The sequence below is a fragment of the Indicator indicator genome, chromosome 1, assembly GCF_027791375.1.
Source record: "Indicator indicator isolate 239-I01 chromosome 1, UM_Iind_1.1, whole genome shotgun sequence".
Classification (NCBI taxonomy): Eukaryota; Metazoa; Chordata; class Aves; order Piciformes; family Indicatoridae; genus Indicator; species Indicator indicator.
In genome coordinates, this window is record NC_072010.1 from 38,278,981 (window position 1) to 38,292,228 (window position 13,248).

The window sequence follows — 13,248 nt, forward strand, 5'->3', positions numbered from 1 at the left end:
GTCTCACCAGAGCAGAGCAGAGTGGCAGAATCACCACTCTTGATCTGCTGGCCATGCTTCTCTTTGATGTGGCCCAAGATGCCACTGGCCTTCTGGGCTGCAAATGTACCTTGTTGGCTCATGTCCAGCTTCTTGTCCATCAGTAGCCCCAAGTCCTTTTCTGCAGGGCTGCTTTCAATCTCATCATCCCCCAGCCTGTATTGATAATGAGCATTACCCTGACCCAGGTGCAGGGCCCTGCATTTCACCCTACTGAACCTCATGTACTGCTCTATTTTCCTTAGTTGCTTTGAATTTTCGTTTTCCATAATAATAAATAAATAATAATTTCCATAATAAAAAAAAAAACTAATACATTTTCAGTGCTTTATGTAAGAATTTGACTGAATTTGAAACATAAGAGTTATGCCTACTCTATGAAGAAACACAGTTTCAAGAGTTGTGAAATGTGAAAACATGCTATGTACATCGGCTGTGAACTTTTCGGCTCTGTGGCTCTGGAATCTGGCAACTCTTTTTTTTTTTTTTTTTTTCCCAAAATAGTAGAAAGCTGAATAATTCTGGTACAAAGTGGTCATGTTTAAAAATCAGTTTACCCCAGCACTTCATTCATGGCTTTAGCTGCCTCTGGCCCATTGGCTTTCTCACATTGCTTTGCAAGAAGCAGACAACAGCTGAGAGTCTCAGATGAAAGTCAATAGAGAGGTTAAGATGCTGACACTGATTTATGGGTTCTTCCTAACTGTGTGTGAGAAGCTATGCTCTCTACTTGAAAGTATGGAAGATGCTAGGACCCTGGCAAAGCAGTTGTTAAGGACTAAGGACCATTAAGATATTGCAAACAGGAGTTGCACATACTTGAATAAAGATGAGGCAGATGAGAAAATAACTGTTTAAATGATGATATGGTGACAATTTTGCCAAATAAAGTATACCACCTGCAATATACATAGCAGCTTGAAGTGCAGCCACTAATGTGTAGAATGCACAGTATTTATAGAAACGATCTAAAAATCCATATTGGCAACACTTTCTGCTTTCAGATAATGTGATTATCTTGATGTGGGTGTTAAGAAGGCCTTCAAATTTACCTGAGATGTAGGTGAGATGTTCTTCATCTCCAGCAGGGCAGTAAAAATAGTCTGCCACTTGATTATCTATTATTATTCTTTCCATGTTGGTTAGAAATGATGAGAGTTACATATTGCTGTTTATACCAATGAAGAGCAGGGCATATAGCCTGTTATGCAGGAATTATGGGTCATATACTAAAGCACATCCATTCTGTATAACTGAATGTATGTCCTCATCTGACTGAAACATTGATGTTTCCTCACATAATTTTTGTACCTCCTACTGTAAAGAAAGTATTAATGAATGATGGCTCACACTGTTTCTTTGGGGTTTTTTTTTGCAATTATGTTCTGTTTGGGCAGCAAGAACCCATGGGGTGATCCATGTAGCTCTCAAGCAAATGTGTGTCCAGAGTGTTTAGCTGAACCCCACTGTTTAGTTGAGCCATTTTTGACCTTCAGTCTGTAAGATACTGAATAATGCAGCAGTTTTTCTTATGACTTTTCCTGAGGTAATGTAACATTTACAATTCAAAGCCTGTGTAATGCAGAATAATAATACTTTGGTTTTGGTGGGGGTTCGGTTTGGTTTTGTTTTGTTTTCCTGGCAAATAAATCTATTGTAAAACAGGGAAAAGTGTTCTGCTTCAGGATTAACTAGGCAGGGATAATACTGTGTAATTTTGACTCAGATCTTTTCATCAAAGACTGGTTGTCAGTACTACTTTGCATTTTAATATCACATTTTTAAGGCCACTTTGACTTTGATCACAGAGGCTGTAGACTTTTATCCAGATATTTCTTCGGCATAGCAAATAGAAGTCTCCTGAGCCCTCTGCATGAGGGCTCTGTTTTTTTATGGACATTGATTAACTTATCCCTTTGATAAAGCCCTTGAAAGCACTTAGCTCTGTTATTCCCAGTTACTCCTATTACCAGATTGTTCCAGAATTTAATTCCTCAGAAGGCTAAAAATACTCTAATTATAGCCTAAGTGTATTCAGTTATACTCATGCTTGTGTCACCACTAACCTTCACTTTAAAGGGCTCTCCTCTGACCCTTGAGATATTGGTAGGAAAAGTCTAAACTGTTCTGAGTGAGAGCATAGGAGAAAAACATTCTTTAAATGCTGTTCAGTAACCACTTGAAATTTGGTAACATGCTGCCACAGGAGGTTCTTCATGCTTGTGTTGTGTGCAATAATTCCAGCTATGTACATGCCTTCATGGAATTTATGGAACTCTTGAAACTTGTAATTTTATGTGCCCTTTTTCTAGTGATCGGGGGGAAAGACTGTAAAGAACTACAGAACAGTGTAGGTTATAAGGGACTACAGAAAGAAGATCTCTAGGCCAGCCTCCCACTCAAAACAGGGTCAGCTGTGAGATCAAAGAAGATTCTTCAGGACTTTATCCAGTAAGGTCTTGAAAGTGTTCAGGGATGCAGATGCATAAACTTTGCTTGCAACCAGCTGTGGTGTTAGACTGTCTGTCCTTCTGGTGAAAAAAGTCTTTCCCTACCCACAATCTGAACATGTCCGATTTCAGTGTGCTTCTTGTCTTTTGTTCTCCTGCCATGTATCACTGTAAAGAATGTGGCTTTATCTTGATAAATCTTCCTATGGGAAGGCTGCTGCTAGGTTCTGCTACTACTGTTTCTTCTCCAGACTGAAGGAGCCCCACTTTCTTGGCTCCTCACAGGGCAAGTACTTCTGCCCTTGATCATTGCAGTAGCCCTCCACTGAACTCATTCCAATGTACTGCAAATTGTACTGGCAAATCCCAAACTGTGATATTCTATGAGGGGATCTAATGAGTCCTGAGTAAAGGAGGATGATAATTTCCCTGGATCGATTGTCTATACTTCTGTTGATGCAGACAGCTGATCTACTACTACTACTGTGAATTTTCTCCACTAAGTTACTGAAATATTTTAACTCTTAGTCCTTGTATGCCTTTGGCTGGACATGAGCCAGCAGTGTGCCCAGGTGGCAAGAAGGCCAATGGCATCCTAGACTATATTGGAACTAATACGGCCAGCAGGACTAGAGAGGTGATTGGCCTCCTCTACTTGGCTTTGGTGATACCACACCTTGAATACCCTATTCAGTTTTGGGCCCCTCACTACTAGAAAGACATTGAGGTGCTGGACTGGGTCTGGAGAAGGATATAGAGAACAAGTCCAACGAGGAACAGCTGAGGGAACTGGGATTGTTTACTCTGGAGAAGTATTCACCTACCCAAAAGGAGATTGTGGTGAGGTGGGTCTGTTCTCTCAGGTAACAGAAAAAGAGGAAATAGCCTCAAGTTGCACCAGGGAAGGTTTAGGTTGGACAATAGGAAAAACACTGAAATGGTTTTGAGGCACTGGAACAGGCTGCTCAGGGATGTGGTTAAATAATCCTCCTTGGATGCAGGTGCTTAGGAATATGGTTTAGCAGCAGACTTGGTAGTGTTAGGTTAACTGTTGGATTCAATGACATTAAAGGTCTTTTACAGCCTAAACAATTTTATGTTTCTATGCCAGATGTCTTGTTACTTAACAGGACAAAACTATGCTCTGCTAGAAAAAATTGGTGTTTTGTGTCAGCCTACTGATGTTTCTTGACAAGGTGTTGACCTGGCTGGTTGTTCAGTTCCAGTCTAAACATAAAGAACGGGCAAAGAATTGAGCATACATAACACACAAACTCAGACAGTAGTAACTAAGCCTGGGGAAAAAGAGGTTGCTAATTATGTTGTTGATACGGCCAACACAAAGAATCTTTCATCTTAAATATGTTGTTTGGAATGCAGAACAGGGAAGTAATACATTATTTGGTATGGTAGGACCCAGAAGCAAAGTAGGCCAGTGTTCTCAGAGTAAAATCTTTGTGCTAGCTACTTGTATTTCTAGTGTGGAATAGAAATTTGTGTCTTGGACAATGGTAGGAGCAAGGCTAGCCTTGAGCACAAGGTTAACAAGTTCTGATGAGCATCAACTTGGCAAGAGAGAAGCTGGACTAATGTGTCCACTCCCACCAGCAAGACCTGAGGAACAGGGAGCTCTTGGCATGGTCTCCAAAATCCCTCCAAAGAAACTTGGAACTGCACAAATCATAAGGATAGGCATACCCTGAAGTGCCCATTTAATGAAAAATAAATGCTCGTTTCCCCCAGGACTAGCTCTCTATGGGTATGTTTTATTACTAGCAGGAGCTGTGATGTATATCTGTTTAGCCCATAAAACTTGGAATAGACTGTGCCAGTCACAGAGTAATCTGAAAGACCAGAATATCTTATTTTCTGTTACATCACCACATCACTTTAAGTGTCTCTTCCTCTGTATTTGCCTGTGGACTGCAGAATTAAAGCATCACCTGAGGATTTATGTGAGAATAAATTTTTAGAGCACGTTTTTGAACTGTTTTTGGTCCAGTTGTTAGCATATTTAAAACTTTCCTTTGCACAGAGATTTATATTGTGAGTTCATTTATTATGAGCTATGATATGCTATGAAGATAAAAAACCCCAAAGTACGATATAAAAGTCAACATCTATATGTGATTAATTGAAGGAGTTATAGAGGAGAGACCTCAGATGTGCTTGGCAAATTTAAAAAGTACTTCCAATTTGTCTAATGCCAAGTAATATGTAATGAACAAGATCAAATTATAATGCTATGGTCCATTGAGCATGGTTTATTAAGATCATTGTTCATTCACTTAAAGGCTGTCATTTAATATTTACATTGTTAGAGAAATGCATGATTTGGAGGCTAGCAGTGCTTACCTTTTCAAAGAAAAGCTATTCATAGGGCATAGTTCTTCACAAATATGGTGTAACAGTGTGAGAGCTGAAATCCCCATCCCACACTGACAATAACCAGGCTAGCTCAGCCTGGAAGCAAATGAAAGCTGTATTTACAAACAAATCTACAATCTATGATGAAATGCAATGAATATGTACAAATATACACTATTCACAACATTTACAAATATATACAATTAACAGATATATACAATTAACAGAAAAGCACAACCAAGCTCCCTTTGCTTCCCCCAAGGGGCCTCCCCCCCAGCCAGAAGGAATTCCCCTAGGCCCCCCTGGCAGAAGGCAGAGAGTCAAGAAGCAGAGAGGCTGTTAGACTTAGCTTGGCAAGGTCAGTGTGTTATCTTCAGCCAGAAGAGAAGAAGAAGCAGGCAGACAGAAGCTGAGCAAGCTGAGACTGCCCAACTCCCTGACCTTGTTTCGAGTAGAGATTCTTAAACCTTTGTCTCTCTTCAATGGAAGTGTTTAGAATAATCATTATTTTGCTTTCTTATGCTCGAACTTTGTGAAGAAAAATTCAAAAGTCTTAAAACCATCACATATGATAACACAGGAAAACCTGGGTCTAGAATACCTTGGAATGTGTTCTCTGCCTAGTAATTAGATCCTGTAAGGGCATACTTTTTTCCTTCCTGAGCTAATTAGTCTTTTAGAAATCTTCCTATTGCAAAAATTTATGATAATTTAAAAAGTAATTTCCTTTCCCTTTCTAAAAAGTCATTCCTTTTCCCTTATGGGAAGAGATTACAGTAGTATAAACACTATGAGTGTACCAGTATAGCCAAAGGAGAATGGCTTTTATTTGTGTCCTTGTGTCATGTGCCTATGCCCTCTGTCACATGAGCAGTGTGAGGACATGCTCTTGAGAGCTTGTTAGGCAGTGTTTGAAACAGGCTGCCTCAACTAGGCGTGTGAGAGGAACCCTGCTTGCAGTGGTGGGGTGGGTTTGGCTGCCTCTACCTTACGGAAGAACAAAGGTTTGTGCTACTCTGCAACACAGAACATGCAGAGAATTGTCTCAAAAGTCATTTTCTGTCCATTCCCCCTGCTTACTGTGTAAACAAAGTAATCCATGCAATGTTTTTCCAGTGAAAACTCTGCCCATACATCACCCTTCATCTTCCTGGCTTGGCTATGTGTTGACAGTAGTCTAAGAATAGCTGGCTGCCTCCTATCTGCATTGCCCCACCTATGCTGTGTTTCTTAGTGTGGGTTGTGCTAACGTTATGGTTTTAATTTTTTTTTGTTGCTACTTTTATTATAGCAATTAAGGGTAGACCTGACATGTCATTCACCTTTCTGTGCTCCATATATTCTTGATTTGCTATGCTACTTCTGTGCATTGTCTTTGCCCATTTTTTGCATTTTTCTCAGTCATTTTACAGGAATACAGATTTGCATTAGTGGGTTTAAGAGCTCTTTCAAAATCAGGCAGAACTGCATTTTTTCTAAACCAGCACTAAGGGCTGACTTTTGCACTAGAAAAATGTTTTAAACCTCTATGAAGAGAACAGAGTTTTGAATACCTAGAACATATGCCAATGTACTAAAGACTTTTTCTTTTTTTCTTTTAATGCAGAAAAAGTGCTGTTTTGGAAGGCTGTATGGCATGGTATAAAAAAGAATGTCACAATTATAAAGAAGCATTTGTCTCAAAACTAGTTTTAAAACTCTGCAAGTATGTTGTTGAAATTGTTTCTACAAGAGAATAAAAGTTGCTCTCAGAAATAATACTTAGTTTATTTGAGTTCTAGTATAATTTTTCATGGTTCTGCTCTGTTTTGATACATTTGTTTTCATTTGTGGCTTCTCTGTTTCTCTCCTTATAATTCTGATACTAAGATTCTCAGAATGATTCTAAATAATCAGATTATTCTGAATAATCAGAATTCACTGATACTCTTTTTCTAGGGGAAAAAGAGAAATTTAGGTCTGTCTAGAATATACAAAACCACCAACTAGAAATTTTCCCAGTTGTGTACTAAAAAGTAGGGCTTGATTCTGAAAGCAAAGCTGAATGGCCTTTGTAGTCCTCTACTTAAGAAAGATCAGCTTGAATGGCTGGAAACTCATAAAATTTTTATGTTGAGCTATATTAGCTCAAAGCTCACATTTCTGTGATGCAGTATAAGAAGGATAACTTTTTCCTAAAATAAATAAAACAAATAAAAAAACCCCAAAAGAAAGCAGTTTCCTTAATTTTTCCTTTTGTGGCTCCTTGCCCATGTAGCTTTAAAAAGAATATATGTTCTAATAAAACATATGAAATGAACTTTCTGTTTATGCTGTGCTCAAAGCACAGTGAAAAGGTGCCACTCATTATGAATGCTGACAAGGTGGCAGGTGTGCTTACAACATACAGAAATATTTTATCTCTAATCTTATACAGTTATGTATAAAATTACTGTTCATCTGAGAAGCACTGTATGACAATTTCTTTGTAGAGTATTAGGAAGTGCTTAATTAAAACATAGAAAATTCCTTTGGGGATTTTTTTTTTGGGGGGGGGAGAGGGTTGTTTTGGTTTGGTTTTTTTTTTTCCTGAGATACATGGGAAATTGTGAAAATGTTGTTCATTCTCACCTATCATTCTCTATCAGGATGTACTAAAGACCAGAATAATTATAAATAGCTAAAAAGACTAAAGATATGGGGTTTTAGACACATTGTTTTATTTGTTTTCCAGAACTAGAAAGGAATCTTCCCTGTCCATATTAAAACCCTTGAAACAGCTGAGTTAAGCTAACCACAGTGTCTTTTATGGTTAGCGTGAATTATTTTCCTCACGTGGCTAGGGCTTAATTATTTGGAACATTCTTCAGCAAAGCTCCATTTTTAAATGCTTAATCATTCCCTATTACTTCAGAAGATTTCACAACCCAGGATCACAATAATTTTAGGGATCACTTTGCAGGAACCAGACCTGAAATTCCTTGCTATAGAGCACTTCAAGGCTGCATAAGGAATATCACTGAATCTGCATGTCGTGATAAAAATCCCTTTGGCCTTGGCAATGGAATCATATAATGTGAGAGTTTAGGACAGCAAATGTTTTCAGGGGCTTCTTTGAACACAAGGCACTTATGATCAGGAAAATACATAGTTTTTCCTCAAACTCCTCAATGCAGTATGCTTCACATTTCCACTTTTGAGAGAAGAGGAATTGCTGGAGCTGGTAAAAACTGGATCTTAATTCTGCAGTGAAATTCACAGTAAGAATATCTAAGCTTATGTCTCAGGTGTTCTTCAAAGTGCTTCGGTTGAGTATTTGGATTTTTAGCACCTCTTGACAGATTTTTCCAGTTCTCTAGTAATTACTTTGAGAAACATCCAGGCAGTCTTTCAAACTGAATCCCTCCAGTTCTGAATGAAATATGTCTATATCAAAGTTTTTCAGATTGTACAGAATTTTAAGAATATGATTCTACATTAGGGATACTTTCAAGCAGATGCTACTTATGATGAAAAAGAGGAGCTTACCTGACAAGATCACTTTTCTTCTCACCTTAGATGTCTCTGTAAAAGCATCTGATTTCTATCTAGGGCAGACTTCTTTGAAATAGAAAGTACAAAACCATGGGGGGGAAAAAAAATCCCAAAACTTAGCTGAATTTATTTCTGATTTAGTTATGTCTCTGTTTGTTAGTGAATGCAGTAATTTATACCTCTGCCCATGATGGCTAAATTGCACTGTGTTATATTTTAACCAGTGATGCTCACAGTTCAATCTGACTTCAGGAAGCTTGTATCTGTTGCTATATTAGAAAGCTTCTTCAAAACCCTTGTAGTCTGCATTGTCCACACTGCATCACTTTTAAAATACAGTAATTGCCTTTTTAAATTGGTTTTGATTTCAACCTTTTATTTTCAAGGAAAAGTTTTATCTCTTGTTGTCTTTAATAAATAGGCTGTTGTCGATTAGCAGACTTGGATTTAGTAAGCAAATTTAACAGTTTGTTTGCAAACATGAGTTGCAATCACTGAGCTTCAGAGCGTGACTGCATGACTACCTTGAGTGCCATCCCTTCGTACTGCCTCCCATCTCAGGGAAGGGAAATTAAGAATGCAAGTCAGCATTTTAGATCCTCCTGACTACAAAGAAACAACCCTCAAGGTATCCATGTGGAGGTGACTGATTGAAGGGTATGTAAGTTTTGGGAGAAGAGTTTGGATTTTCACAGGTAAGTTTATCATAACTGGATATTGGCTGAGTGAATGAGCTCAAACTTTAAAACAGAGCTTTGTGATTTACCAGGTAGAAGAAGCTCTGGAAATGTGGTTTACATTGACTGTCCAGCCAAGGACACTAGTATGGTGTTTATGGTGATTTGTGATTTCTGCTGCTGCTACAGGCCTTACACTGGAAACTCACAGGTTGCATTTGGAGGCCACACATTCTGTGGCTGTTTCTGTTGTAGGTCAGAATGTCTTGGTGGATGTCCATAAGGCAGGTCTGTGAACCTTCTGCTTCCTGCTCCCAGTGTTCATGTCACTGGGACTGTTGTTACCCTGAAAGGTAAGATGAAACAGTGGAGGCTAACTGGCTTTCCAGCAAGGTTTAACCTCTTAAAATGTCATAATTTACTGTGGATTGCAAAACTGTAGTTGCAGGCAGTAATGGACAAAATGGTGAATAACTACTTGTGATTGAATGTCTTTTGGTCCAGTTGAGAGGTATGATACTGGTTTAGGGTCTCAGTTTGAGTGATCATTACGCATTTTCATAGAACTTTTTTTTTTTTTTCCCTTTTAACACTGGTTCTGTTTAGAGGAATCAGTGATGATATAGAGGAAGTGTAGTCCAATGTAATTCCTAGTTGCTTTATCAATGCTGTATTTAAGATCACTGTCTCTTCTAGTAATAGAGCACCCTAAGAGAATGTTTATCTTTGGTATTATTAGTTCCAGGAGCCATATACAGTTTAGGTAATTTTCTGGTTTTCTGTTGCAGAATATGTTGCCTTCTATCTACCTTCCTCTTTCTGTCCTTAGAGAAAAGATACTGTTCACGGAACAGTGCCGAAGTTTCTGGGTATATGGGTTTCAAGGAGGAAATGTGTCTGTCCTATTTCCATTTTTATTGCACAAGAAATCTATTAATCTCTGTTTTTATTGGTTTATAAAATAGAGTGAAGGTCAATAGCAAAGGACTGCTTTTCCTATTGTCTCTCTTGTTTTCATCTAAAAATTATTTCTCTGTTCAACTTTATTGCAGGGAAAAACCTATTTAATTTGCCTTTATTGTCTGCATTCAATGGGAGAGAATGTAATAATTTTTTGAGCTATAACCAAATCATGCAAATAGAAGTGAGTAATCATAAGAGAAGATTTGATAAGTTGATTTTATTAATGTGGCTATCACAAATTACTATGACTTTCCAGATGTTTAATTAGTACTTCTAGCAGCATACTCATTTCAGCTCTAGGCATAGACTTCTGCTCTGCAAAGTGGCCGTAGCAGCTCCACTAGAGCTGCTATGAGATAGAGCTCAGCTTCATATCTTCTTTTGCACCAGGTAATTTGGTTTCTTTTCAGAAACTCAACCATCTTGGGAGCAAGGGAACCAGCAGGTGTATATACATCTAATCATGGCAATATTTGTTAGTCTGAGGAACACAATATAGAATTCTTCAGCTAGAACAGAAAACAGGTGCATTTTGATCACTCTGCTGCCTAACAAACCACAGATATACATGATTTTGTTTCCTTTGCCCAAGGCAGCACTATGCTTATCACATCTAGTGCTTTCTTTCACTCTATGGCTCAAAAGGTCAGCAAGTTCATAGGAGTAAGTTCTGTGCTCTCAAAAACAGGAGAGGATCTGCAGAAAGGTTTTGGTTTTGTTGTTCTGTTTGGCTTTCAGTTTGTTTTGGGTTTGTTTTGGCTTTTCTGTTGTTTGGTTGTACTTGTTGTTTTGTGTGTGGTGTTTTTTTTTTCTTTTTCTTTTAGCTCAATAGGGTTCTTGCACCTCAATGGCTCAATTGCTACTTTGTATCACATCTCCAAAGTAGCTCCTTCCACATGGTCTCTGCCTGATAGAGGCAACCACAGAAGGGACTAGACCATACATCTCAAAGCAAAGCTGTTCACCCTTGCTGCTGTGGTAGAACAATGCAAGATACAGCAGGGAAAATCAAATAGTGTATACAGTCTGTGAAAACACTACATTAATTGTGCAGCTGTGCTAGTTTGATGCTACCCAAAGTTATACAGAGCTGGTGGCTTCAGCAGTGTGTCATTTTGTTATGTGTAGGGCTTTTGTGTTTGGCAAAGGGCACACAGAGATCATGAAAGAGAAACACATACAACACATACACACCCCGTCGGGCTGTGCCACCATCCAGCGTGACCTGGACAGGCTGGAGAGCTGGGTGCAGGCAAACCTCATGAAGTTTAATAAGGACAAGTGCAAGGTCCTACATGTGGGGAGAAATAACAACAGGCAGCAGTACAGGTGAGGGGCTGCCCTGCTGGAAAGCAGCTCCCCGGAGAAAGACCTTGGAGTGCTGGTGGACAGCAAGTTCTTTATGGAACAACAATGTGCTCTTGTGGCCAAGACAGCCAATGGGACCCTGGGATGTATCAAGAAAGGTGTGTCCAGCAGGTCTAGGGAAGTTCTTCTACCTCTCTACCCTGCCCTGGTGAGACCACACCTGGAATACTGTGTCCAGTTTTGGGCTTCCCAGTTCAAGAGAGACAGAGACCTGCTGGAGAGAATCCAACAAAGAGCCACGAGGATGATTAGGGGACTTGAGCATCTCCCCTATGAAGAGACTGAGATCCCTGGGGCTACTTAGTCTGGAGAAGAGAAGACTGAGAGGGGATCTCCTAAATGCATATAAATATCTGAGGGGTGGGTGTCAAGTGGAGGGGGCCAGGATCTTTTCAGTGGTTCACAGTAGTAAGACAAGGAACAATGGGTTCAAACTTGACCATAGAAGATTTCACATCAAATTGAGGAGAAACTTCTTTACAGTGAGGATGATGGAGCACTGGAAGAGACTGCCCAGAAAAGTTGTGGAGTCTCCTTCTCTGGAGACTTTCCAAGCCCACCTCTATGCATTCCTGTGTGAACTACCCTAAGTGATCCTGCTCTGGCAGAGGGGTTGGACCTGATGATCTCTTGAGGTCCCTTCCAACCTCTAATGTACTGTGATATTGTGATACAAACAGTATGAAACAAAACAAAACTGATTTTAGAAATTAGTTGAAATGGTGCCTAGACATCTGGAATCTCTAAGGCTGAGGGTGTCAGGTGTGCAGGCTAAGATCAAAATTCCCCATGTGACACATAGGCAGATCACAGTATTCATAAATTCATAAATTCATAGTCTTATTTGACATAACAAAAAGAAATATACAAAACCATGAGTGCACAAAGGATTTCATCAGATAGGAGGGATATTCATGGGAATTCCTGTGACAAAGAAGCCCCCCCCAGAACTGGGGCTCTTCAGCCTGGAGAAAAGAAGGGTCAGGGTAGACCTTATAGCCACCTTGTAGTACCTGAAGGGCGCCTACAAGAAGAGGCTTTTTACAAGGGCTTGTAGGGATAGGAAAAGAGTGAATGGGTTTAAGCTTGAGGAGCACAGGTTTAGAGTAGGTATTAGGAAAATAAATCTTTATAGTGAGGGTGGTGAGACACTGGAACAGGTTGCCCAGGGAGGCCATGGATGGCCCCTCTCAGGGGGTGTTCAGGGCCAGGCTGAATGTGGCCTGGTCTAGTGGAAAGTGTCCCTGCCCATGGTGTGGGGGAATTGGAGCTAGGTGACTTTTAAGGTGCCTTCCAACCCAAACTATTCTGTGAAGTGGGAGATAATACAATTAGAATTTAAGAGACTTAACAGCAAGGATGGATAACTGAAGGTAGAGGTTTCTGAGCATTAAGAAAAAAGGGAGTTGTGTGAAAGGGAGTACACGTGTGAGAGAGACAGGTTGACTTTCCCATATGTATAGAGTAAGGATTATGCCTGTCCTTAAGTTCTGTGGTGAGTGGGGTCAAGGACCCTGGCACTGGGCTTGACCTGCTTGCCTTGCATTCTTTATTCTTTACTTCTGCTTCTCTTTCTCCATCTCTCTGTGGGCCTCTTTTGCTATGTGAAAAAATCTAACTAGGTTCTTACGGAGTCTTGTCATATCCACTGTGCTAACAAAAAGGGGCTTTTAACTTGCAAGCTGTGTTTGGGAAATACAATCAAGATGTCCAGTGCAGTGAATAATGAGTGTCTGGTGACAGGAAGTGTAGTAGCTCTTGACCTGTGTAGCAGTTATAGTAGCAGTTCTTGATCTGCGTAACAACTCCTGGCACAGAGACTTCAAACGAGTGCAAGGACACAGGAACCTGCAATAGAGGAAGGAGTGTTT